The 26369-nt window shown below is 42.6% G+C and overlaps 1 protein-coding gene and 1 long non-coding RNA gene across 3 annotated transcripts in view; both read left to right on the top strand.

Moving 5' to 3' along the window:
* Nucleotides 1-10465, top strand: part of LOC115845500 (uncharacterized) — a 56984-nt gene extending 46519 nt beyond the window's left edge. The window contains exon 4 of the long non-coding RNA XR_011376738.1: nucleotides 9636-10465. This is a non-coding gene — a long non-coding RNA (uncharacterized lncRNA). The remainder of the gene's footprint in view (nucleotides 1-9635) is intronic.
* A 5705-nt stretch (nucleotides 10466-16170) lies between these two features.
* CHD6 (chromodomain helicase DNA binding protein 6) overlaps nucleotides 16171-26369 on the top strand; it is a 208633-nt gene continuing 198434 nt past the window's right edge. Inside the window, exon 1 of one of the 2 annotated variants that reach the window (XM_030843581.2) lies at nucleotides 16171-16265. The gene's annotated coding sequence lies outside the window, so the exon portion shown is untranslated. The remainder of the gene's footprint in view (nucleotides 16266-26369) is intronic. The other variant, XM_060284146.1, reaches the window with a different exon arrangement.

Genomic DNA, 26369 nt, shown 5'->3' with positions numbered 1-26369 from the left:
ATAATAATTAATAATCACACTTACCCCCTAAATAAGCACTTTTTAGGTGCCTGGCACTGTTTAATGCACTAATTAATAACCACAACATTTCTATGATGTCAACAATATTAGTTTCTAATTTACAGATGAAGAAAATGGGGCCCAGAGAAATAGAGTAAGTAACTTGACCAAAGTTACTAAGTCAGAAAGTGGTGCTGTCAGTATTTGAGCCCTGAACCATCTGTTTTCCTCTGTGCTTATGTTGGTAACAGTTAATTATGACCCTGTCTTGAATTCTTCCTTTAGCTTCGAGAGCTTCACCATAATTATTCCACTATTCCAAAAATAAGTTGATAACCTCTTTCTCACTAATTTCTTAATTTCCTTGTGAATTTTCAGATCTCTAGCACGAAATCACGCACGTGGGCACCTTGTGGGTAACTCACAGGTACCACCTGCCAAATCCTTCTTCCCAGAAAATGTGGGCTTCCATTCTTCCACTAGCTTCATGGCTGCTGTGTGAAGTGAAATTTAAAATATAAAGAGTTCCTTGTGCATTGTCTCCGAGCCAGAAGAAGCAGCAATAGGCTGACATGTTCCATATGAGATCTTAGGCCTCAAGGAATATGTCTTTTCCGTACCGTTTTCCAAAGTATTGCTTTAGCTCTTTATTTTCTGAATGTGAATATAGAACTTTATTTATCAGCTTCAGATGGTTTTAGTAATGCTCAGATAACTAAAATTGACCAGTCTATAATTGAATTAAGTTATTTGAAAAATATAAAAATACTTTGCAATTTTGTTTTATGAAGTGCTATTTTTATGAAGACTAGAAAACGTTCTGTAGACAGAAAACTGGGAAATAGAAAAGGAGAGTACATTGTGCCTCAGGAAGAAACAAGAGAGAAAAACCTTGGGAAAAGAAGGAAAATTAATAATTGATGATCACTTACCGTTGCCAGTCACTGCGCTAGATACTTCATTTATATCATCTTGTTTAACCTCTGCAACCACCCTGGGACATAGATTTATTGCATCCATTTCATGGATTAGGAAACAGGCTCAGAAAGGTTAAGTAAATTGCCCAGTTCATACAGAGAGGTGATTTGAGTACAGTTCTCTTAGACCCTCAGTGCCCTGGACACAGGAAGGAAGAAAATATCACAAAATTCAAACTGAAGCCTAGCAGAGACCTGAAAAGATCAAAATGAAACTAACCGGAGATGAAGAAAAGAAGGATGATCAGAGTGACCGGAGAGGTTCTACTAGTCACTAGGAAGAGGTGTGGCCTCTGAATCTGCTGGCTTGGAGCAGGGCAGGGGCAGGTGGCTGGAGCTGGTGCTGATGGAGGTCAGGATGGAAGATGGCTAGAGGGCCTCAGCAAGTCAGAGAGGCTGTTGTTTCCAGGACAGCTGAGTGAGGAGGACCTGAGTTAAGGTAAAGACATGGTTGGCCTGGTGCAGAGACAAGGGCCCTGGTCCTCTCTAGCACAGAAGAAGACTTGAACTCAGTGCCTGGCTCCTCCCTTTTGGAGGGTTAGATTCCTTGTCAAAAGCTTCCATCAGGAAAGCCAGACTTAGCCACCATGTTATCAATAATGCTCCAGCAACCCATCAAGATATTTTCTGATGATATGAGTAGGAATGCCACAGGAAGGTTTCAATCCATTCAAAAAGTACTTACCAAAAAACCCCACATTTTTTTTTCTATGTGCCAGGCATGACTTAAGAGATGGGGATAAAATGGCATGCCCAAATAATTTGATCCTTGCCCTTTGCAGCTACAGTTTAGTGGAGGAGACAGATACTAATCACATGATCATACAAATAAATGTAAAATTGAAATTTTAAAAGTGCTCCAAAGGAAGGCTTTGCAATACTGTAAGAGCATAATAAATAAGGCATCCTTGAGAAAGCAATGCTTGTGCTATGATGCAGGGAATGAGTAGAAGTTAATTATTTGAAGGAAGAATATTACATTCCAAATGGAGAAACCATCAAGTGCAAAAGTCTTTTGTTTTATTTTTTTTCTCTTTCTTTTTTTTTTTAACATCTTTATTGGAGTATAATTGCTTTACAATGGTGTGTTAGTTTCTGCTTTATAACAAAGTGAATCAGTTATACATATACATATATCCCCATATCTCTTCCCTCTTGCGTCTCCCTCCCTCCCGCCCTCCCTAAGTCTTTTGTTTTAAATTGTTCATACTGGAGGATGGAGGCTTAGTGCAAGTTCAGGACTTTGTACACATTTTACAGTCCATCTGGATTTCTCCTTTCCTAACTGGAAACTTCCCTAATGGACAAAAAGTCCACATTTCAGGTCAAAGATAGTGCTTTTGTCTTTGAGCGTAAGATGGTTTTTATTTATTCATGCATACATACATACATACATGCAAGTACCTATCCATCCAATCAGGTCTCCAACCAAGTGTCTATTCATTTATCTATTCATTCATTACCCATTCATATATCCATTTAATCATCCATCATACAAATCATCAATCCATGTGTCATCTACCCCTTCCCCAGACAACCATCCATCTATCCATGCATCTATACACCAACTCACATTCTATCTCACCATTTGTTTATATATCCATTATCTGTCCACCCACCTACCTATTCATCCATTCGTTTATCCATGTGTCCATCAATTCATTTATCCATTGATGTATCCATATATTCATTTACCCCTCTCTGACGTAATAAATATGTTTGGTCTCTACCCCTGGTTCCTGACACAGAGTTCCTAAATCCCTTGGAATTTCCTGGGGGATAGAAAAATGTTTTGTTCTCATAAGGCAACTCTTGGTGGGCTCCTGTATAGCTTCAGAATGGGGCTGGTCACCAGAAAGATCAAGCCATGATTAGAAGTTTTGAACTTTCAGCCCCACCCCTTCATCCTCTGGGGAGGGGGGAGGGACTGGAGATTGAGTTAATCACACCTACAGTGATGAAATTTCCATAAAAATTCCAGCTGTGGGGTTCAGAGATGTTCCAGGTTGGTGAATGTATCCAGATAGTGGGAGGGTAGAACACACCAAACTCCACCTGGACAGAAAATCCTGTGCTTAGGACCCTTCCAGACCTTGCCCTATATACCTCTTCATCTGCCTGTTCATTTGTATCCTTTACAATATTCTTTATAATAAACTGGTAAACATAACTAAAGCATTTCCCTGAGTTCTGTGATCCATTATAGCCAATTATCAAACCTGAGGAGAGAGTCATGGGCAGCCCTGATTTGTAGCCAAGTTGGATAGAAGTGTGAGTAACCTGGGAACACTCTACTTCTGACTGGCGTTCAAAGTTGGGGGAGCAGTCTTGTGGGGATGAGCCCTTAACCTTTGGGGGTCTGTGCTAACTCCAGGTAGTTAGTATCAGAATTGATTAATGCGAGGGAAAACCCCACACATTTGGTGTCAGAAGTGTTATGAATGGAGAAACAAGTTTTCTTTTACCCACCCCTCCAACCAACCAACAATTTATTCGTGTATGCATTCACCCATCCCTCCATCCATCCATTCGTCCACCCAACTATCAGTGTATTCATCCATTTATCATTCATCCATTTAATCATCCAAGTATTCATCCATTTTCCATCCACTTATTGACTCATTGATACATTCATCCATTTCTATTGCTTCTGTGACAAATTACCACATACTTAGTGTCTTAAAACAACACAGATTTATTATCTTACAGTTCTAGAGTTCAGCGGTTCAAAATGGGTCTTAAGGGGTTAAAATTAAAATGTGGGTAGAGCAGCAGTACTTCTGGAGGTCCTAGGGGAGAATCTGTTTCCTTGCCTTTTCCAGCTTCTAGAGCCCACCTGCATTCCTGATCTCATGTCTCCTTCCTTGAACTTTAAAACCAGCAGCCTACCATCTTTAAATCTCTAAATCTGTCCCTTCTGCCTTCCTCTTGTAAGGGTACTTGTGATTACATTGGGCCAACCCCGATAATCCAGGATTATCTCCCCATCTCAAGGTCAGTTGATTAGTAAGCTTAATTCCCCTTTGCCATGTAAACGAAAATATTCACAAATTTCAGGGATTAAGACATCTTTGAGAGCCATTATTCTAGCACACCATCTGTCCATTTATGCATTCATTCATCCATCTGTTCATTAGTCCGTCTTTGTGTTCATCCACCAATCCATCAGTTTGGTCATCCATTCACTCATCTAGTACCTATGTACCCATGTACGTATGTATGTATGTATGTATCTATCTATCTATCTATTCATCCATCCATTGTCCACTTATTTATCCATTCATCCAACTAATCATTCACTTGCCCACCACCCATTCACCTGTCATATTAGCCATCCATCCTAATTTCATTATTCCCATTTATCCATTCGATCATCCATTCCTCCACCAATCATTCATGCATCATTTTTTCTTCACTTTATTGTGCTTTGCTTTCCTTTGCTTCACAGATATTTCATTATTTTCCATGCATCATTTTAACTATCCAACCGTCCATCTAATCATTCATGAGCTACCCTTATCTACCTTGTCTCTTTTAATTAACTAAACAATATGCTTCCAAGACTACACACACACACACACACACACACACACACACATACACACACACACACGCACACGCACACACACAGATAACCATTTGGACCTACTTACCAAAACAGATCATCCTATCTGCATCTTTGCCATTTGTTTTCAACCACCTATTTTTTTGATCCTAACTCCAAATGACTTGGAGCTCCTGGCTCCTAATCCTGACTCCATTTTGCCTGTGGTACTTTGTACTTGCTTGATGTCAATGGGTCTTCCAGGAATTTTACTTCGTTTACAGAGCTCTGCCTGTGGTGACCCTGATTTGCCCTTGCCCTTGTTAATGCCCAGGAGTAAGGAGAATAAGCAAACTTGCAATATGTGAGTATTTGTGCAGGGGATATTGGATCAGAGCTGTGTCTCAATGTTTTCTCTGCTATACCCCCTGTGACCCCAATGAGGAGGTTTGTGTTTTTTGTTGTTTTTTTTTTAACATCTTTATTGGGTATAATTGCTTTACAGTGGTGTGTTAGTTTCTGCTTTATAACAAAGTGAATCAGCTATACATATACATATATCCCCATATCTCCTCCCTCTTGCGTCTCCCTCCCATCCTCCCTATCCCACTCCTCTAGGTGGTCACAAAGCACTGAGCTGATCTCCCTGTGCTATGCAGCTACTTCCCACTAGCTACCTATTTTACATTTGGTAGTGTATATATGTCCATGCCACTCTCTCACTTTGTCCCAGCTTACCTTTCCCCCTCCCTGTTTCCTCAAGTCCATTCTCTACATCTGTGTCTTTATTCCTGTCCTACCCCTAGGTTCTTCAGAACCTTCTTTTTTTTAGATTCCATATATATGTGTTAACATACGGTATTTGTTTTTCTCTTTCTGACTTACTTCACTCTGTATGACAGACTCTAGGTCCATCCATCTCACTACAAATAACTCAATTTTGTTTCTTTTTATGGCTGAGTAATATTCCATCGTATATATGTGCCACATCTTCTTTATCCATTCATCTGTTGATGGACACTTAAGTTTCTTCCATGTCCTGGCCATTGTAAATAGAGCTGCAGTGAACATTTTGGTACATGACTCTTTTTGAATTATGGTTTTCTCAGGGTATATGACCAGTAGTGGGATTGCTGGGTCATATGGTAGTTCTATTTTTCATTTTTTAAGGAACCTCCATACTGTTCTGCATAGTGGCTATATCAATTTACATTCCCACCAGCAGTGCAAGAGGGTTCCCTTTTCTCCACACGCTCTCCAGGATTTATTGTTTGTAGATTTTTTGATGATGGCAATTCTGACCGGTGTGAGGTGATACTTCATTATAGTTTTGATTTGCATTTCTCTAATGATTAGTGATGTTGAGCATCCTTTCATGTGTTTGTTGGCAATCTGTATATCTTCTTTGGAGAAATGTCTATTTAGGTCTTCTGCCCGTTTTTGAAATGGGTTGTTTGGTTTTTTTTGATATTGAGCTGCATGAGCTGCTTGTAAATTTTGGAGACTAATCCTTTGTCAGTTGCTTCATTTGAAAATATTTTCTCCCATTCTGAGGGTTGTCTTTTCGTCTCCTTTACGTTTTCCTTTGCTGTGCAAAAACTTTTAAGTTTCATTAAGTCCCATTGTTTATTTTTGTTTTTATTTCCATTTCCAGTGAGGAGGTTTGGATGAAAACTATACTTCTCACCATCTAGGTTGATTTTTTTCCCCCAGGGAATTAAGACAAATAGTAGTGAAAATATTTATGGTGTGATGGTCATAAAACCATTTTGAAAATTACAAAAAATCTCAAAAATTGCCATTATATAAGGAAAAACTAATAAAATATGGCTAACTTTATTTTTAACAAGTTTTGTTCTTCTCCCAGACTTTTGCCCAACAAATACTAGTAATAAGTTGAGAAAGCATCTACTACTGAAGCAAAAGCATTAATAGTGGCAATAGCTATAAAATCACCACTCCCTCACCAACACCATCATGATTTATAGTTGTCAGAACTGGTAATGGTCTCTCACCACAGGCTGAGCCATAGACAAGGTACACCATGGGCTATATGACATTGCCAGTGCTCAGCTAAATGCCACCCCCTGCTCTGTTGCTCAGGAGAGCACATCAGAATACAAATGAATAGGAGTTACATTATTATAAGAATATCTGCTCCCATTTATTTATTTTTTTAAAAGGTAAATCATTTAGACTGTGCTCCTTTGTATAGGATCAGTGACAAATTACCATATACTTCATAACTGGCCATGTCAAGACCTAACACTGAGAACCATGGCTAAATGACTGCTAGATTCCTGTATAGTTTTAAGGTCAAGAATCCATCACGGGCACATGTTTAAATTGGAATGAAATTGTCTGAGCAAGTCTTGGTAGCCCAGCTCTTCTCCTGCAAATGCCATTCACTTGTTGGGTAAGCAGAAGGCAGAAGTGCTGGTACTTCATGGAGCTCAACACTGGCCAGTCCTTTGAGGGCGTTGTTTACACTTCTTCAAAACCATTCAAGAAAAATTTAATGAAAAGTGTGCTTTTATCCAAAAGAATATTTCAGAAATGCATGAAGAGGGACAGTGCCCTGGCAATTCTCTATGACCGATCAGTAGTCTGGTCTGGGAAGACGTCACATCTTAGCAGTTCGAAGATTCTACAGCCCTGTGTCAAAAGATTTTGGAGGCACTGACATTTCAACCATGTGAGGACACTGGTTTATGAATATGGCCTCTGGTCATCACTAAGACACATGCAAATTATACAGAATGGGTTTATACTCTGATGTCTCATGTATAAAATACTGCACCTGAAATCCTCAGTAATAATTCTTGGGTTTATGCCAAATGCATCTCATGTGACCCTGACGGCACCCTAATAAGTTGCCTAGACGGCATTATCCCCCTTTTACAGGTGAAATGGCTACATCATTGTGGTCACTGTCAAAGTTAATGTCTGGAGATGGCAAATAGGTTTTACACTGCAAGCCCTTCCTAGTTGGTCTTACCCCATATAGGTGGGGACAGTATAAGAGTTTGAATCTCAGCATGTGGAGACCATTGAGGGCCATCTTGGAGGATGGCTACCACACTTTTCCCTGGCAAAAACATGGAAACTAATCAATTAATTAAAAAGAAACTGTAGTGCTTTATTCCTACAGTGAAAACAGCATTGCTTTTTTTTTTTTAATAGTCAATTTGCAGATAGTCATGTCTCTAAATTGGTCAGTAATGTTGATGGCAGAATTGTGTACATAAGGAAAAGAATTCCACAGCAACTTGAGGCTTGGTAAAAAGCTTCAGCTTAAGCAAGTTTTTATGTCTAAAATGGTCTGTGGCTGCAGGAAAGTACACTTCTGAGTGAGAACGAAGGATTTATGGAGCTATTTCAGGGTAGGGTGACCAGTGTTTTCAAAAAATCCTGTCCAAGAACATTTGAGGTGTGACTTTCTATAAATCATAGTTACCGAAAGTGAGCACAGTCATTTATACATATAAACTCAGATTTTAGAAAATCAAAATAGTAGTTGTGCCGTACATGGGTGAGAGAGCTCTACAGCACTTTAAGAGTTAAATCAGCCCAATTAATACACAAGGGATGGAGGTCATATATCAGCAGAAGGCACTTGAAAAGACAGAAGGTCCCTCAGGCCAAAGGCAAGAAGGACAGAGATGGACTTGGGTCGAATCAATGGAATTAATATGTTTCCAAAAAAAGCCAGGGGCTTCCCTGGTGGCGCAGTGGTTGAGAGTCCGCCTGCCGATGCAGGGGACACGGGTTCGTGCCCCGGTCTGGGAAGATCCCACATGCCGTGGAGAGGCTGGGCCCGTGGGCCGTGGCCGCTGGGCCTGCGCATCCAGAGCCTGTGCTCCGCGACGGGAGAGGCCACAACAGTGAGAGGCCCGCGTACCGCAAAAAAAAAGCCAGTCAACAGAAGGGGGAAGATCTACACAGAACTTGGGAAAATAGGGGCCAGAGGAAAGGATGTAATTAACAATTTGTTCATCAGTTACCATGTGCTAAATTTGTGCAAATAATTTAATCCACACAACAACCCTATTATCGAAATCAAAAAACTCTAAGTTAAGTGACTTTCCTAAGGTCACCAGCGGTAGAGCTGGAATTGAAACCAGATCTCTTTGTCTCCAAAGCCTGTGGGCTTAACTATTCTTATCCAGTTTTGTCTTGGGGAAAGTGCTTTTGGCAGGCCAGGGCAGTGCCACTGGCTATACATATTTTTTTTATTTCTTTTTTGGGAGTTACCTCCACACACCATGGGTCACTGGCATTTTCTCAGTGGCAAATTCACAGGCACATGATTTCGAGCTGTAAGGGAGAATAGAGCTGATACTGCCCACTCTCCTCCTGTTACAGATGATATCTGTGAGTTCATTTTTTATTTTTATTTTAAAAAATATTTATACATTTATTTATTTGGCTGCACCGGGTCTTAGTTGCGGCACCTGGGATCTTCATTGCCACGTGCATGATCTTTTAGTTGCAGCATGTGGGATCTAGTTCCCTGAGCAGGGATCGAACCCAGGCTCCCTGCATTGGGAACACGGCGTCTTAGCCACTGGACCACCAGGGAAGTCCCTCTGTGAGTTTATTTTTGCAAGCTGCCATGAACCCCTCTCCACCAGCTCTTGGAGGATAAGGTCCATGATATAGCAGGGAATTCCATTTTTGGCAATTGGTGAGAGTGACTCTAAAGGGATGCAGTTGATTTTCTTATGTGGTTTGTTGGATTCGTCACGGTCTAATCAGAAAACAAAACATTCTGAGAGGTTAAAACACGAGGACTTTATCTGAGGACAAAGAGGTCTGGGACCAACATGCTTATAAATTGGCTCAGAATTGTTTGCAAGGGCAGCATTATTGGAAATAAGTGTATGGCCTCATAAGATACTATTTTGAAGGACAAAATTCATTGGGGTGATCATCCTGGTATACTTCAGATCTCAGCTAATGGGCAGCTTTCCTTGACCTCCTTGATCAAGGCAGATCCTTCCAGCACAGGCTCTCATGGCACCAAGTGACCTTCCTTTATGGCACTTACCACTGCTGTTATGTTTTACATTTGTTTGCACGATTATTTGACTAAACGTCTGTCTTCTTCACAGATTGCAAGCTCCAGGAAGGCTGAGTTTGTGCTGCATTTTATTCACCGTTGTATCCCCAGCACCCAGTACAGTGCTTGCCAGTTGCAGGCAATCAGTGAATGTCCTTTCAACGTATGTGTTCGATTGTAAGCATCGATCTCCTTAGGTATCCACCCAAGATAAATGAAAACATATGTCCACACAAAGACTTGCATGTAAATGTTCATAGCACCGTTATTCATAATAGCCCCAAAGTGGAAACAATCCAAATGTCCATTAGTTGGCGAGTGGATAAGTATTGTAAAAAGACGGCATTATCCATACAATGGAGGACTCTGCAGTGATAAAAAGGAATAAACAGATAATATATTCTACAACGTGGATGAACCACAAAGATGTTGCATTAAGTGAAATAAGCCAGACACAAATGACTGCATATTGCACTGTTCTGTAAGGATGAAATTTCTAGAAAAGGCAAAACTATAAAGAAGAAAGCAGATCAATGGTTGCCTGGGCCTGGGAGTGGGAGTGGGGAGTGACTGCAGACAGGAAGAAGGGAGCTCCTGGGGGAGGTGGAAATTTTCTAAAACTGGATTGTGGTAAAGGTCGCACCACTGTATAAATTTACTAAAAATCATTAAACTGTACACTTGCAGTAGGTGTGGGGTACAAATTATCTTCAATAAAGCTGTTAAAAATGTTTAAAAAATCAGTCTCCTTACTTAGTCATTTTATCCCATCTTACGTTCTGGGAATACTATTTCTGTGGGACATTGTGCCAGAGACTGCTAAGTGAGTCTCTCAACTCTTTAGTGACAGAATCTCAATTTTTTAAATTGAATTATAGTTGATTTACAATATTGTGCTAGTTTCAGGAGCACAGCAAAGTGATTCAGATATATATATATATATATATATATATATATACTTTTTCAGATTCTTTTCCATTATAGGTTATTACAAGATGTTGAATATAGTTCCCTGTGCTATACAGTAGGTCCTTGCTGTTTATCTATTTTATAGATAGTAGTGTGTATCTGTTAGTCCCGTACTCCTAATTTATCCCTTCCCCTGCTTCCCCCTTTGGTAACCATAAGTTTGTTTTCTATGTCTGTGAATCTGTTTCTATTTTGTAAATAAGTTCATTTGTATTATTTTTTAGATTACACATATAAGTAATATATAATTGTCTTTGTCTGACTGACTTCACTTAGCATGATAATCTCTAGGTCCATCCATGTTGTTACAAATGACAATATTTCATTCTTTTTTATGACTGAGTAATATTCCATCATATATATATATATATATATATATATATATATAGCACATCTTCTTTATCCATTCATCTGTTGATGGAAACTTAAGAACATCAATTTTTAAAAATATTTATTTATTTATTTGGCTGTGCCAGATCTTAGTTGCGGCAGGCGGGATCTAGTTCCCTGACCAGGGATCAAACCTGGGCAGTCTGCATTGGGAGCGCAGAGTCTTAACCACTGGACCACCAGGGAAGTCCCAAGAACCTCAATTTTTAACTTGACACATAACCAAGCAAAATTTTTTTAAAACCATATTTCCCAGCCTCCTCTGCAGCTTGGTGTGGCCATGTGACCGAGTTCTGGCCAATGAGATGTAAGCAGAAGTGATGTGTAGTATTTCCAGGAAGGCTGTTTAAGGGACATGACTCAACTCCACTTTTTCCTGTCTTTCCTTTTTTCCATCCAAAAAAATAGGGACTGGTGTTCCAGCAGCCACTTTGGACCATGAAGTGACCTTGGGAATGAAAGTCAATGATGGTGGAGCAAAAATACTGAAGCCTGGGTTACTGACAGTACCACAGAGCTCCATGCCTCCCTTGCACTGCCTGCTTCCCAGATTTCTTTTATGCAAGACAAAAATAAACGTCAGTGTTACTAATGCCCTTTGTCCTTTTGTGTGTGTGTGATATGTAGGCAACTCTAATCCTAATACTACTTTAAATAGGTATTAAATGAAAAGGGCCAAATAATTTTGAGAAATATTATGTTAAAGTTTAACAGATTTCGTTAATGCAGGACTTCTCAGAGTTTTTAATGAACAATGGGAGCTTCCAAGAGGGGCTCAAGTATGCACAATGTCCAAACCAACCTGACCCCCAAACTCTTTAGTGGAGCATCTCATGAGAAGAATGATTTAGAGCAAAGGGAAATGTTACTTTAAAGAAATCCACATCTTGGCCTCTTCCTTTCTAATCCATCCTTCTTCTAGGCTGCTAGAGAGATCTTTCTAAAACATAAACTTGATGGTATCACATCCCTGTTTGAATGATTCTTGTAGGAAAAAGTTCAGACTCCTTCATGTAATGAATAAAACCTTTTGTAATCTGGCCCCTGTCTTCTCTCTAGCCTCACCCTAGCCATCTTACTCTCAAATCATGAACTATTTGTACTGCTGAGAATTGCATATGTTCACCCCAGTCTCTCTGCCTCTGCAGCACATGCTGTGTCTCCTGAGTGGAACACTTTCCACCTGCCACCTTACCTGCCATTCTGCCTTTGATGCTTTAGACCAGGCTCAGGTATCAGCTCATTCATATCCATTCATACTTGGAGCAATTCCTACTATGTAGCCAGACATTGTACTAGTACTTGAGTTAAAAAGCCAAATAAATAGTCCTTGCCCTGGAGGGACAAAGAATCAAATGAATGTAGATAAGAACTGCATTAGTCAGAGTGTACTAATGGCCGTAACAAACAACCTTCACATTTCAGTGACTTGACATTTTGACAGTTTATTTCTCCCTCATAGCACAGTCCAGTGCAGGGAAGCACACGGGTTCTGCTCCATGCGGTCAGTTGGTGACGCAGACTCATGCCATTGCCATTTTCTGGGGCCTCTTGATTCCTCACTGGATAGTTTTGCATCTGGCCAGCAGATGAGGATAGGAGAAGAGTTTGGAGGATCACATAGGAAGTTTTAGGGGATGCTTAGACATGGGATATATTTGTGTCACTTCTGTCCAGATTCCGTTAGAGTTCGGTCACAAGGACCTATCTGATTACTGAGAAATGTAGTTTTGCTATGAGCCTAAGAGGAAAATGAAATAGGCGGGGGAAAGTAGCCTTTCCTCTGCCAGAGATATATAAACAAGAACAATATAGACGCTCACAGTCAAATGGAGGAAACAGACAAGTGAACAGAGGCAGGAAGGCAAGAGAGAACATGGTCAGGCAGGATGCAACTTGTGTTTTTAGACTTACTGTCACAAAGTTCCAGAACTGTTGGCAGCCCTCTCATGTCTCCCCTTCAGAGCACCTAAGGATTGTTCTTCTGGGGCCCTTTGTAAACATGGATGTACTATGTGGTACAGAAAGTCATGCATCACCGATGTCACCCCCACGTCAGAACTTCAGGGCCTCTTAGTGTCAGCCATCTCTGTCCCAGCCGCTGCTGTGGCATCCAGCTCTGCATGGGCTCCAGTTCCACAAAGCTGCATCCTGATAATCCTTTGCCCTATGGCCCTGCTGCACACTCCTTAACACTGAAGTTTGGGACACCACAGAACCCCACTTGGCACCTATGTGTGAAAAACTGGAATGAATAAGAATTCAGTCAAGATGAGCTGGTGGATAAATTTCCTTCCCTTCCCTCTCCCACAGGCTGTACTGAGACTCATTTTATGTAGCTTCTCAGAGGATAATCCCTTGAGTGGGAGCAATCAGCCACACTTAGTGGAGGCCACATGGATAATCATCCTGGTAATAGCTCTTCCCTCTTTCCTACTTTACTTCTTTTTTAAAAAAAACTATTTATTTATTTGGCTGCACCAGGTCTTAGTTGTGGCACGTGGGATCTTCGTTGCCATGTATGAGATCTTTGTTGTGGCATGGGGCTCTTTTTAGTTGCAGCATGTGGGATCTAGTTCCCTGACCAGGGATCAAACCCAGGCTCCTGCATTGGGAGCACAGAGTCTTACCCACTGGACTGGCAGAAGGAGAAAGTCCCCTACCTTACTCCTTTTGCCTCTCACTCCTGCCCTACAGAATCAGCCTCTGCATTGTGGAGAACCCAGGCTAATATGTCCCCATGGATGGGTACAGCTAAAAGACACTTAGCTGTCTGTGTTTCCCCTCTAGCCCCTGGATACTGCGGAAGTGTTTTAAGGGTCAGATTCCACTAACCTTGGTCGGTTTTACAGACTTGACTCTTTGAAGGTCAAGCCTGCTACCTCTCCTGAGTATAGCTACCAAATCTTTCCTTTGCTTGTACCTGTACCATTCATTTGTGAATCAATCATGCATTCCTATTGATTTCTTGTTTAGTGATATAACATTTGTGTCTTTGCGTGTGTTTAATTTCTTATGTGCTACTGACTTTTCTCAAGTTTAAGAACAGGAATTACTGACAAATCTACCTCCCTCCCCTCTCCCCCTCCCACACCTCACAACAGTGTCCTTGCTTTTATGCTTTGGCATGCACACTCTCCTCCCTCTGCCTGGAGTCCCATTCCTCCCCCACCTCATTTGTGCTATGTCATCTTTTGTGGGCACAGGATTTGATTGTGTGAACGGAGGGCCACTCGACTCCCATGTTGGACTCACCAAGTCTGCCTCTGATATAACTCTGCTCCCAGCCCCTTTCCAGAAGCTAATGTTCACAAACCCAAGTCCCATGAGCAGTTTTAGACCCTTGATCCTGGTGTCAGACTGAAGAGGCTGTAGCTACCAGCTGTCTGGTCCTGCTTCAGCCCCTGCAGCCGCTGGTTCAGGAGAGCAAGTCCGCTCTGCATTGGGAGAGTCAGCGGGGACAAGCAGCTCTCTGCATACTCACTCACCAGCAGCTCTTCAGGATCCATGTGTCAAACTCTGCCTTGTCCTCAGCTAGACTATAAGCTCCCTGAGGTCAGAGATGTCGTCTGCCTTGTTTAATATCTAGAACAATACCTGGAACATAGGTGGTGCTTAATAAATATTTGTGTAAGGAAGGAAGAAAGAGGAGGGAGGAGGGAAGGACCGTGATACATCTTGGCCAGTCTTGAGTCAAATGAAAGAAATGTGCACAGGTGAAGTAGACAGGTGGCAGGGGGCGGGGGCTGCTATCTTTGTATTTTTCAAACTGGAGAAATCTCTGGTGTCTGCCGAGAAGGGAAGAAGTGGTCCTCGGAAGAGAGTTAGGGCCATGGGATGAAAATCATAGGAATGCTGGGGTTTCAAAGACACTAAAAATATCCTCTCTCTGGGGGTGCAGTAAGGCTCTGCTAAATCATTACAGCTACCTCTGACAAAGTCAAACCATGTTCATCTTAAAAGTATCAGACAAACAGCTCTTGGAATCATCAGGACTCAGATCATTCCTACTTTAATTAAGGTAAAATGAGCCTCCACAGTCAGAAGCCAACCATTTTATTTTTTGTGGGTGTTAAGGAAACACCTGTGATGGAGGCAAGGAGGGGGTAAGGTGGTGAGGTGACTGCCACATCTGGGAGGGGGGCAGTAATGGATGCCATACAGAGTATTCAGCCAGACAGGCCCAACTCCCCATTCCTTTCTGCCTGCATCTATTTTCTTTATAACATTTATCACTACCTCTCCCCCTGTATTTGTTTATTGTCTTTCTTTCTCCTTAGCAGGTCCATTCCACGACAGCAAGGTCTTTGTCATATTGACCGCTGTATCTCCTGTCTTAGATCAATGCCTGGCATTTAGTGGGCATTCAAAAATTTGCTACTAACGAACGAATTAAAGAATATTAAACAATTAGTTGAATCACTGCCATATGCTGGGCCCTGTCCTTGAGGATGCTACAAGGATGGTGAGGGAGACAGGCCTGAACATAAACACACCATAGCTCGACACCTGATTTTACGGAGATATATCCAAGGCGCCGCAAGACCGCCGGGGCTAAAAACTCCCCGGGTGTGCGGGGGTTCTTGGGAAGAAGCCCGTGTGCCAGGAGTGCCCGGGAGCCAGGAGGAGCGGCAGGGATGCGGCTGGAGACAGAGCTCGGGGCTCCTTGGCTCTTCGCCTGGCTTCTCGGAATCTTCTTTTCCTGACCAACAGGACCTCGGCCCCAGCGGAATCTCTCTGTCGCGGCACCCCAGTCACAACCTCTCCCAGCCCCGGAGACGCCAGCCCAGGGTGTTCCATACGGCTAGCCCGCTACCTAAGAGACCTCCACCTGCTGGCTGAACCCCCGCCCCGCTCCGCGCGCGCGTGCTCCAGGTCCCCGCCCCCTGCCCGCTGTCTGCGGCTGCAGGACCCCGCCCCGCCCCCTCGGCCCGCAGGACCCCGGCCCCGCCCCGCCCCCGTGGCCCCGCCGCTCTGTCCCGGGGGGCGGGGCCGCGCGCAGCGGCGTCTCTAAGGCGGGGGGGCGCGAGGCAGGGGGCGGGGCGGCCCCGGCGCCGGCCAATCAGCGCCGCTATCACATCCATGCAAATACGAGCACAATGGAGCGAGCCCATCACTCGCCCCTGCAAGCAAGCTTGAAATGGGCTTCTGTCTGAGCGGCAGCCACGCTGACCAATGACTCTGTGTTTTGGGCCGGCGAAGCCCAATGGCATGGCAGGGAAGGCGGGCCCGAGACGGGTTAGGGTGTCCTTGCAGGGTGTCTGAGCTAAACTTCACCAAATAATAGCTGTTTGTATTTTGGCTGCTGCAGGAGCCATTTTAGGTAAGTTCTCCTCTTAACTTTTTATTTTCCTCCCCGGCCTTGGCGGGTCGGTTTTGTCCGCGGGTCCCCGACCCCGCACCGCCGGCCGGGCTGCGGTGCCCCTATGAATGAAGCCAGGATGAGGGGATGCGGCGGTGCCGAGGCCCGGCCGGGCCGGGGTCCGAGCGGGGCCGGCGGCGGGCGGCCTGGCGGAGGGCAGGCGGCGGCCTGAGGCCTGAAGCGAGGGGCCGGCCTCCGCCGCGCTCCGCTCCGCCTCGCGCTCAGGCCAGGCGGCCGTCCTTGGGAGTGCGCCGCTGCGGGCCGCGCGGAGGGTTGGGGGTCCGGGCAGCCCCCGGCCCCGGGCCAGGCGTGCGGGGGCGGGGCGTGCGGAGGGCTCCCCCTTCCCTCCCGCCTCCCCGGGGCCCGGCCGAGGAGAGACCCCCGGCCGTGCAGCGGCGGGGCGGGGGTGACCGCTATTCGCGCCGCCGCCCCCGCGGAGAAGTTGCTCTATTGGCGTCCTGCGTCTCTTTGCAGGGGTGGAGGAGGGTGGGCTGGTGCCAGGCTGCTGCTCCGGGAGGGGGCGGGGGCCCCGGCGCGTCCTCCGAGCGCGCACCCCCTCCGCCCCCTTCTTACGCACTAGCGCGCACTCGCCCCGAGAATTGGAACCCTGGAGATGTCCAGCAACCCCGCAGCCAAGTTCTGTGCATTATTAGATTGCATGTTTGAGCTTTAAAAAACAAAAACAAAAACGGAATCTGTCCCCTTCAGGGTATTTATTTCCTTCGCTGTTGAGAAGTAACGGAGTCTGTTCCCAAATTTCCAGAGATATGCCTGTCAGATGTGTAGAGGGTTGGCAGCTACTTGGTTTTTAAAAAGACGCTGTTAGGAAATCCCCTCACTAGTGAGATGATTGAAATTTGAGTTTGTTTGCAGCTTGTTTTATTTGATCCAATTAAAAATGCATAAGCAGACTCATATTTGTGTACCTAAAGTGTTCCTAGTTCCAGTTATGATTGATGTGACTGTGGTTTCGGTAGTGTGTGATCTAATAAGGCAGTATAATTCAATTTTGAACCTGTAGGCCCGTGATCTCCAAATTAGGGTTTATGGACCATTAGTAGTCCGGCCAAGGTTTCTAGTGAATCCTTGGCATCTCCAGGCATCTTTGGGACTGTGTGTGCACGTTATTCTCCACACTGCTCATTTCTGGTGTAGCAGATCCGTGAACGGAGAAAATACCCATTTAACATTTTTTACAATTTTTAGAGTGTCTGCAGTATTGCCTGAGATTCGACTATTGTTTCGCAAATGGCTCATAGGAATACCATCCCGGTAGGCTCCAAATTTCGACGTACTTTAAGGGGATATGCTTGTGACCCCTAGAAGAGTCCAGACAAGGGCCACAGTGTTGTGTTCTCAGGGCTAATTATGAGCTATCTTTCTTACTGGGGATTTGTACCCATCGACTGTGCATGGCACAGGAGAATCTGTTGGTATTCCAGATTGGAAGATCAGGTTGGCAACCTCAGGGAGATAGTTTTTCTAAACTTTGTGGCTCTCTGGGAATAGAGAGAAGGTTTGAGATCCATGTGTGATAAAATGATTAGGCGTGAAATGTCAAGTAAAAGGGTTTATGCCAACCAGAACAGGTGGTTTCATATAAGCAATGCATGACTGTAACAAAAGGCCTGGGAAAATGTGGAGTTGTAAAAAGGTTAATTTTGGACATCTTTTCTGTCCCAGGGCAGATTTCCTAGATGAATTATTTAAGCTTTTTTCTTGATTAATGGACTATTAAAAGCTAACCTTTACAATCCCCCCCCTGCCCTTTTTTTTGCTAACTTTGGACTCTCCCATATAGTAACCAGACTATGATACTGTTCTTGCTGTAGTGTGGCCATGGGCAAAGTAAATCTAGATCTGTTGTGAAATTAGCTGTGTCTCATCGCAGTATTACAGTCTGCCTGGAGTCTCATCTTTTACACTGCATTTATATTTTTGCTTTTTACATTAGCTCTTCTGTTATAGCACTGCAAAGTCTTGGAATATGATCACTTTCCCCACAACTTTTTAATGTTTTATAGCTTTCTAAATATTTTTATAATTTATTATTAGTATAGTCCGAAGTTCTCTGAACTCATCAGTATATTACTTCAGGCAAATCACGGGAGAAATTGAACGGCCAGTTGAAAGTGAAGTGGGAGGCCACAAGTGACGTTACTACATTTCTGGAAAATCCTTTGGCAGTTCGTTTTTTGTATTTATTGATTTACTTTTCTCATAACTATTTCAAATACCAAAGAAAATCTGAAGCAGAAGCTTATCTCTTTAGAAACTACATCTCATTTGTGAGTTTTGCTATTATATTACAGAAAATCTATCAGAAACAACAGGCCCTTGGGCTACTGTGTCTTGGGGATCTCTGATTTAGAGAAGTTTCGAAGACGTTTTTCAGTTTTCTTGGATGGATGTATGGCTTGGGGCAGAGACTCTGAGGCCAGCGGGGGCAGGGCAGGGCGGGTGTCGAGAGGGTGGAGCCAGAGAGCAGCTGGAGATGTGATAAGAGACCGGGACTTCATTCAGAGTGCTGCAGAGGCCAAGCAAGGAAGGGCTTGTCCAACTGGCTTTCTAGAAAGATCCCTTGGCTGCTGGGGAGGGGTGGACTATGGTGGCCAGAGGGCAGGAGGGAGCCGAGGGAGAGTGACCAGTGGTCGGGCAAGATGTTGGTGGCCTGGACGGGAGGGGCCGCAGTGGGGAGAAATGGGCAGCCTGGGGGTGTCCTGGCTTGGGGGGCCCTGGAGAGGAGCAGGGCCGGCAGAAGGACGTGCTGTGTGTGAGGTGCTGATGGGACATCACCACAAATGCTGCCTCCCAAGTTACTGTCCCCAGAGGCAGCCACGTGGTGACCAGTGGGGGAAGAGTGCAGCTTAAACTCCTCAGAATCAGAGCTCTGGCCACCTCCTCCTCTTCCTTCTGAGCCCCCAGCCCTGTCTGCCCCTCATCCAGCCCTGTGACGACCGCCCCCCCTTCCTCATCCAGCCCTGTGACCACCGTCCCCCCTTCTTGACCTTGGCCTTCCCTGACCTCACCAGCTTTTCTTCCAGTTCTCCTAAATGCTGCCTTGGGGGTCAGGAAAATGCCCCAAGCAGAGTTTGTGGTTAAACCACGAGGAAAAAGGGTTCCACAATCTCAGGCTTGATTCTCACTGCAGGTGCCTATGTTTTTCAGCTTTCATGGGAAGACTTTGTAATAACCAAGTGGATCACACATGGATTCATGTTCTGAACCCTTTGGAACCGGTTTTAGGATTTAAGGATTCTACCTGCATAAATATCTTTGGTATATGACAATGACAGTATCTAAATCAACTGAGGAGAGTATGTTCTCACCCTATTCTCTGTCCCTCCAGTATAGCAAGGTTTGAATTTTTTTTTTTTTTTTTTTTGCGGTACGCGGGCCTCTCACTGTTGTGGCCTCTCCCGTTGCGGAGCACAGGCTCCGGACGCGCAGGCTCAGCGGCCAGCGGCCATGGCTCACGGGCCCAGCCGCTCTGCAGCATGTGGGATCTTCCCGGACCAGGGGGCGAACCCGTGTCCCCTGCATCAGCAGTCGGACTCTCAACCACTGTGCCACCAGGGAAGCCCTGAAATAATTTTTTTTAAGTTGCCCAACAATACCATTTTATTTCATGTACATAAGCTCAGGTGCCAGCAGGATGAAAAAATAAATAAATAAAATTTTGGGTAATAACTGATAACAACTACCTTTAAGAGAAAACATACCTCCATTAGTGAGTTTCTTGAAAATTTTCTTTTAATTGAAGTATAGTTGATTTGCTATGATATGTTAGTTTCAGGTGTACAGCAAAATTATTCAGTTATATATACATATATTTCAGATTCTTATTCATTATAGGTTATTACAAGATATTGAATATTGTTCCATGTGCTATGCAGTAGGTCCTTGTTTATTTTATATATAGTAATGTGTGTCTGTTATTCCCAAACTCCTAATTTATCCCTCTCCCCTGAAATCGTTTTATTTTTAAAAATTATTTAGTATTTCTCTTTATACTTCCATCCTTCATACAAAGCTTTAGTCTAATTCAGGTGAAAAGCTACAGTGGATTCCACGGGACTGCCTGCATTCCCCCGTACCAGGTTATTACTATATTGAAAACTCTTCGAAATACATAGAAAATAGCTAGAGCTTAGATATCTGTTCCCTAGAGAACATTTTTGTTTGCAGTAGAATATAACACACTTGTGAGGGAAGCAAAAAAACTAGCATTGAATGAATGAATACCTGGTCTGTGTCCAGCACTTAGCCAGGTGCTGGGACTACAGAGATGAGAAAAAATATCCTCGTTTTCTTAGCCACTCCGTGAGCTCCATGGTCTGCAGCTCAAAGAAATGAAGTAACTTGTTCAAGGCCACAGAGCTGGTTCAGGTTAGAGTCAGAATTTGAACCCACATCATCTTGATCCAAAGCACATATTCTTTTCACCACCAGCACTCTCTAAAGGTTTCTTAAAAAGCTGGGGTGTGCTGTCATGCTTTCGTGGTATGGTACTAGATTAACTATCACACTTTGCGTGAGTTCTGTACACCCGTCCATTTTTACTTCTCCATTTCGAGAATTTGTCACTGAAGAGGCAAGTTGGAATACAGTGAGGGCACCCGGCCCCCCCTTGTCTCCATGGTGTAGGAGAGGTCTTTCTAGGGCACTTAGGAGTTCACAGTTAGCCTAGTACAGTAATAACCATGAAGTGCAGAGAGAGAATGCAGTCAGTTTTTCCTTGCCAAAATGTTCTTCTCTTTAGTTCATTTTGTGGAGGCTTTTGTGGAGGCTCATGAGAAATTCTGTTACTTCCATAAAAGTCTTGAAGGTAGTAAACCGGAGTTACTTTAAAATATCCACCTCTTTTCCAATTTCTGAACCAGATTATTTGCATAAAATCCAGAGAAAAATGTTTAGTTTTGCTTGTGGTACCTGTATTAGTTGGTTTTTCTAGTTTGTAATAGTGATTCCTTACATTCTCCTACTTTTATTCTTTGTGTCATTTGCCATCGAGACTGTTAGGATCTTTGATAATATATGACATAAATAGCTCATATTTTGAGGAGTTTTTAAAAATTGATGAACCTTTTCCTTTATAGTAATAATGAAGGACTTAACAATTTTTAGCAAAGAAAAAAACCTGATTTTTCAGTAGACTTCCATGGTGCTTTTATCCACTAGCTATTTCAGAAGAACAACATACTGAGACAGTGTTTGAAAATTTCAGGAAAATTGGGAAGCAGAATTTTAAGATAACTTCAGGACATGAATCCAAACACTTACAAAGTGATGGGTGTATGTTTGAATTTTGTGAAAGAGTAAAGGGAGATTTCTTTTTCTCTCTCTTTTTTTTTTTTTTTGGTGGGGCGGCATGCTGGTGCCTAGTTCCCCACCAGGAATCGAACCCGTGCCCCCTGCAGTAGAAGCGTGGAGTCTTAACAACTGGACCACCAGGGAATTCCCAAGGGAGATTTCTGTTTGTCTACTTTTTTACTCCTCTATTAAAGATTCTTGTAGGGAGTTTTCACTGATCTAATTTTATGGATCAAATATATTATCAGTAAAATTTTTAATATATTTTGGATTTTCTTGTACAGCTATGTGATCAAGGCATTTTATTTTTGGAATACCTATATTTTTAAATTCCAAAATTGTCTTTCTGTAAAAGGTCAAGCTTCAGGTTAAATGAAGGTCTAGCTATTGTAGCACTGACCTTTGGTTCCTACCTATTTAGGTTGATGCTTTTTATCTTGGGATTCATGGACACAAAGGGAGTCTTTAGCTCATCTGTGAACTGCCCAAAATAGTATGCGAAATATTGTTTGTGTGTGCATGTTTATGGGAAGCCAATCCATCGTTTCTTATGATTCTTAAAGGGATTTGTGGTTCCCCCCCACCCCCGACCCGCTCCCACCTTCTCCTCTCCCCCATCTCTTCCCACCTGCATGCAAAAATAATATTAAGGGTCATTGATTTAGGTCCTTACAAAACAGTTGTTTTGTTTGAGCAAAAGTTTTTTGCCCAGAGGCTGACTTCTTTGGATCTTTTTTGCCCTTTAGCAGTTCCTGCAGTCTCAGTCTGGATCAGTTGTCCTAGGCTTGGGGAGGTCCTTCTGCATCCTTCAGGGTGACATCCAGGCAAGGGTTACCGCCAAATTCTTCCCTACCTTATTGTTATACATGGGAAGCTGTCCCATTGCTTTGCCCATGCAGCCTGATAGAGTGAAGGTTGGAGCAGGTGACAAGACAGTGTTAGAGGGTCCTGGGCCTCTCGATCCCAGCCATCTGCCTCTGCAGATGGGACTGGAGGGGGTGGCCGTGGCAGAAGCTCCTGATGTTATCTTGCTTTGGATTCTACTTCTTACTCATTCTGTTAGTGCTTCATTCGATATGTTAGGAGGAAAAGGGTTTTCTTTCTGACACTGTAAGCAGAACAGTTAAAAAGATGGGGCTTCCCTGGTGGCACAGTGGTTGGGAATCCGCCTGCCAGTGCGGGAGACGCGGGTCTGAGCCTGTGCTCTGGAGCCTGTGAGCCACAGCTACTGAAGCCCGTGCGCCCGTGCTCCGCAGAAGGAGAGGCCACTGCAATGAGAAGCCCACGCCTCACCACCGGAATGAGGAGTGGACCCCACTCGCCACAGCTGGGGATGGCCCGCTGTGCAGCAGCGAGGACCCAACGCAGCCAAAAAGAAATAAATTTATTTTAAAAAATGGTTAAAACGGTACATTTAAAAAAAATCTCCCCCCATTTTTATATTCCTCAGATGTTATATGAGATATATACCTTGTAACTTTCCTGTTAATGTTGTTAATTTTAAGTGGTATTTTTCTTAAAATAATGTCTAGTTGAGCATGTAACCTTATTTTATACAGAACATGCATATATGTGAAGTTCTGTTAAACCAGATATTACTATAGGAAAAAGGATCACATATTAAAGTTCTCAGAGCCTTATTTTATAATTTATTTAAGTAATAGTCAAACAAACTGGTAAAACAAAATTATAGAGCAATAAGAAAATTCTTAAGAGTAGTCTCTAGCAAGTGGCCGACCTGAAGTTATCCTGGAGATTTTCTCATAGAAGTCCATCTGTTGGGCCAGACCAGAAGTTGAGTAGAAGAAAAATCAGTTTATTTGGTTTGGTATATGGATTGAGGAAAACACCTAAGCTTTAGGTAGTTTGCTGAAGGGCATTGAGTCCTAAAAGGGGATTCTGTTTGATGTGTTCCTTCCCTAAGTATACAAGAGTAAAGAAACGTACCTGGACTGTTCATTTTGGGTTTGGGGAAATCATCAGTATTCATAAGAAATCCTTTTAAGGATTGTGTCTGGAAAGGTAGGTCCAGATCGTTGATTTTATTTACCGAAAGAAATTTTCTGTGATTTAACGCAGAGACTCTATTAATGTTCATTGTGTATCTTGGCTTACTAACTTTTGCAGTGTTAGCAGTCTAAATTCAACCTTGGGTTAGCATGAAAAAGTCAAGCCATCATCTTTGTTGACCATGTGACAGATTTGGATCACATAAATGATGACCTGTCAGGTTGTTTCTTTGAGCAGACCCTGTATATTATTGTTTTAAGACACTGGGCGGGGGGGAGGTTTCTGCTTAATGGAAATAACATTTTTGCCTGGAGTTGTAAAAATACCTTGAGGAAATGGTAGAGGATATGAAAGAGATCATTAATGATCGGCTCCAAAAAGATAATCGTAAAAAAAAAGTTCTTCTAGATCTAAGGGCTACTCACACTTAGTCTGGATATGTGCAGGTCTGTGAACTGTTTGTTACCTGTCTGTGATGAGGTAAGTTCAGAACTTGAGAGAAGGTATTTAGCTGCTTTTACTACATTTTTTAGAAAAATGATTTGTCTGTTGAATCTGATAATTTAAAGAGTATAAGTTTATGGTATAGTCCTTGTTTAAAGTATTTTTTCCTGATAATTAACTTTTCTAGTATTTTATAAAAGTATTGGTCAGTGGTGGATTAGGAAAAAACAAAAGCTAGTCCTTTACCATAGAGAGTACTACTCAAGATGATAGGCAGTATCAGTATCATCTTGGAGCTTGTTAGAAATGCAGGTTTTAGGCTCCGTTCTAGACAACCGAAATAAACTACCTGGGGTGGAGACCCAGTAGTATGTGTTATAACAAACTATCCTGATGACTTTGTGTACCTTTAAATTTGAGAAACATTGTTCTAGATCATCATTGTCCAGTAGAACTCTGTACTACGATGTAACATGTCCTATATCTATGCAGGACTTCAAGTCACATGTGGCTTTTGAAGCTCCTAAAAGGTAGCTAGTATGAGGAACAGAATTTAAATTTTTATTTAATATCCGTGAATTTAAGTTTAAATAGCCACATACGGCTAGTGGCTCTGGCATTTGACAGCACAACTCTAGACCCTTTAACACCCCTGCCACCCACCCACCCCCCGCTTTTTGGGGAAAATAGTGGACTTTTTTTTTCTTTTCACTTAGAAAGGAAAATACAATATGGGACAAGACTGTCCTTTAGGCTAAAATGAGACTAAACAAATCATATAATAAAGTTTAGCACTATTTTTTCCATTTGTGCTTACCTGTTTATTTTTATCTAAAAGTTGATTTGATGTTAAGAAAATAATAGGATCAGAAAATAAATTTGGATCTGTGTCCTGTAAGGTTTTGCAAATACCAAGGTAGCTGTTCCAGCGAGGCCTTGTGACCCTTCATGGCTGTGACTAACATGCATGTCCTTCAGCATGACTGCTGAAGCTTTTTTCTTTCATATAAAGATTTAACACAGGCAGCTTTTAAGTGTAATACTTAATTCTCAATATAAAACGCTGGTTATTGAGGGTTCTCATTACTTTAGACTAGTTAATGGAGATTTTTCCTATGTAAAGTATTTTTGGTTTACCAGCTTACTTAGAGATTGGTTTTTCAGTTTATAAAGGTATAATCTTTTTTTTTAATAATATTCATCAAAGCTCCCTTGAAGGATTGAGCCTTATCCTCTGTCCTCTTCCAATATACTTAAAAATTGATTTGTTAAAAGAAAGGATTTCTTTTACTCATTCAGGGCTGTATATGCTTCCCTGCCTCCAGCCCCATCTACTTGTACTTCAAATTTTAAACTCATTAAAATCAAGAATAGCAGTGATTCTAATATATTGATTAATAGTCATTGTAGAACTGGAAATTATTTTGTGATTGACAAGTGGAAGGAAGTATGGCTATAGAAGTAAATGAAGATCCACATGTAGAATTATAGCTTTTTAGAATGCTGTCTAGACATAATAAAATGGATCTTTCTAAACGTAATTTTATTAAATTTGTTTGCCAGGTTTTAAGTTTTCAAGCAGGAGATTTTTAGTCTTTTAGCAGTGACTCTTGAAGCATGAGAGACAGTGAGGAGGGTTCCCATATGCTTTATACACTCACAGATGTTAGAATCAGAAGGCTTCTTAAAGATAATAAATAGGGCTGCAGGAAGAGCAAATTACTGATGCAGCAGTGTCTCTTGTTTATGGCATGAATTAATGTTGTATTGTTTTCCATTGGTGTTCATTAAAAAGCAGCACTGTTTTCCCTTAAATTCTGTTGTAGGGGACAGTCTTATACTCTCAGAGTGAGTTAATGTATATGGTAGGTTGTATGGGCAGGGGCTACTGTTTAACTGAGACACAAGTATCACTGATTGGGAGAGCTTAACATTTTGTAACATGCAGCTTTGAGCTCTTTTGTTTGACTTTCTCCGAAGGATTTCAAGTTCTTGATCCCTAGGCACATATTTGGACTACTGCTTTGGCGTCTTAAGGAATTGGAAAACCCAGTCTGTTGGAATTGAGATCTGGTAGTTGACAGATCCCAAGTCTTGAAGTTTTGGAGGTTCTTTGCTTCAGGTTTGTTCCTGTCACCTTCACTGATTTGCAGAGCTATGGCTGGAATGTGGTATGAGATGTTACTAAAAGACTGATTTCATAAACCATGCTCAAATACCAGACTCCTTATTTACACATATAGTCATGCTCTGTCCACTCTTATCTGCTCTCCCTGCAACATTTCATGCTATCAGGGC

The sequence above is a fragment of the Globicephala melas genome, chromosome 15 (genome assembly GCF_963455315.2).
Source record: "Globicephala melas chromosome 15, mGloMel1.2, whole genome shotgun sequence".
NCBI lineage: Eukaryota > Metazoa > Chordata > Mammalia > Artiodactyla > Delphinidae > Globicephala > Globicephala melas.
The sequence above is the reverse complement of the archived record's forward strand: the minus strand, read 5'-3'. Positions and strand labels throughout refer to the sequence as shown.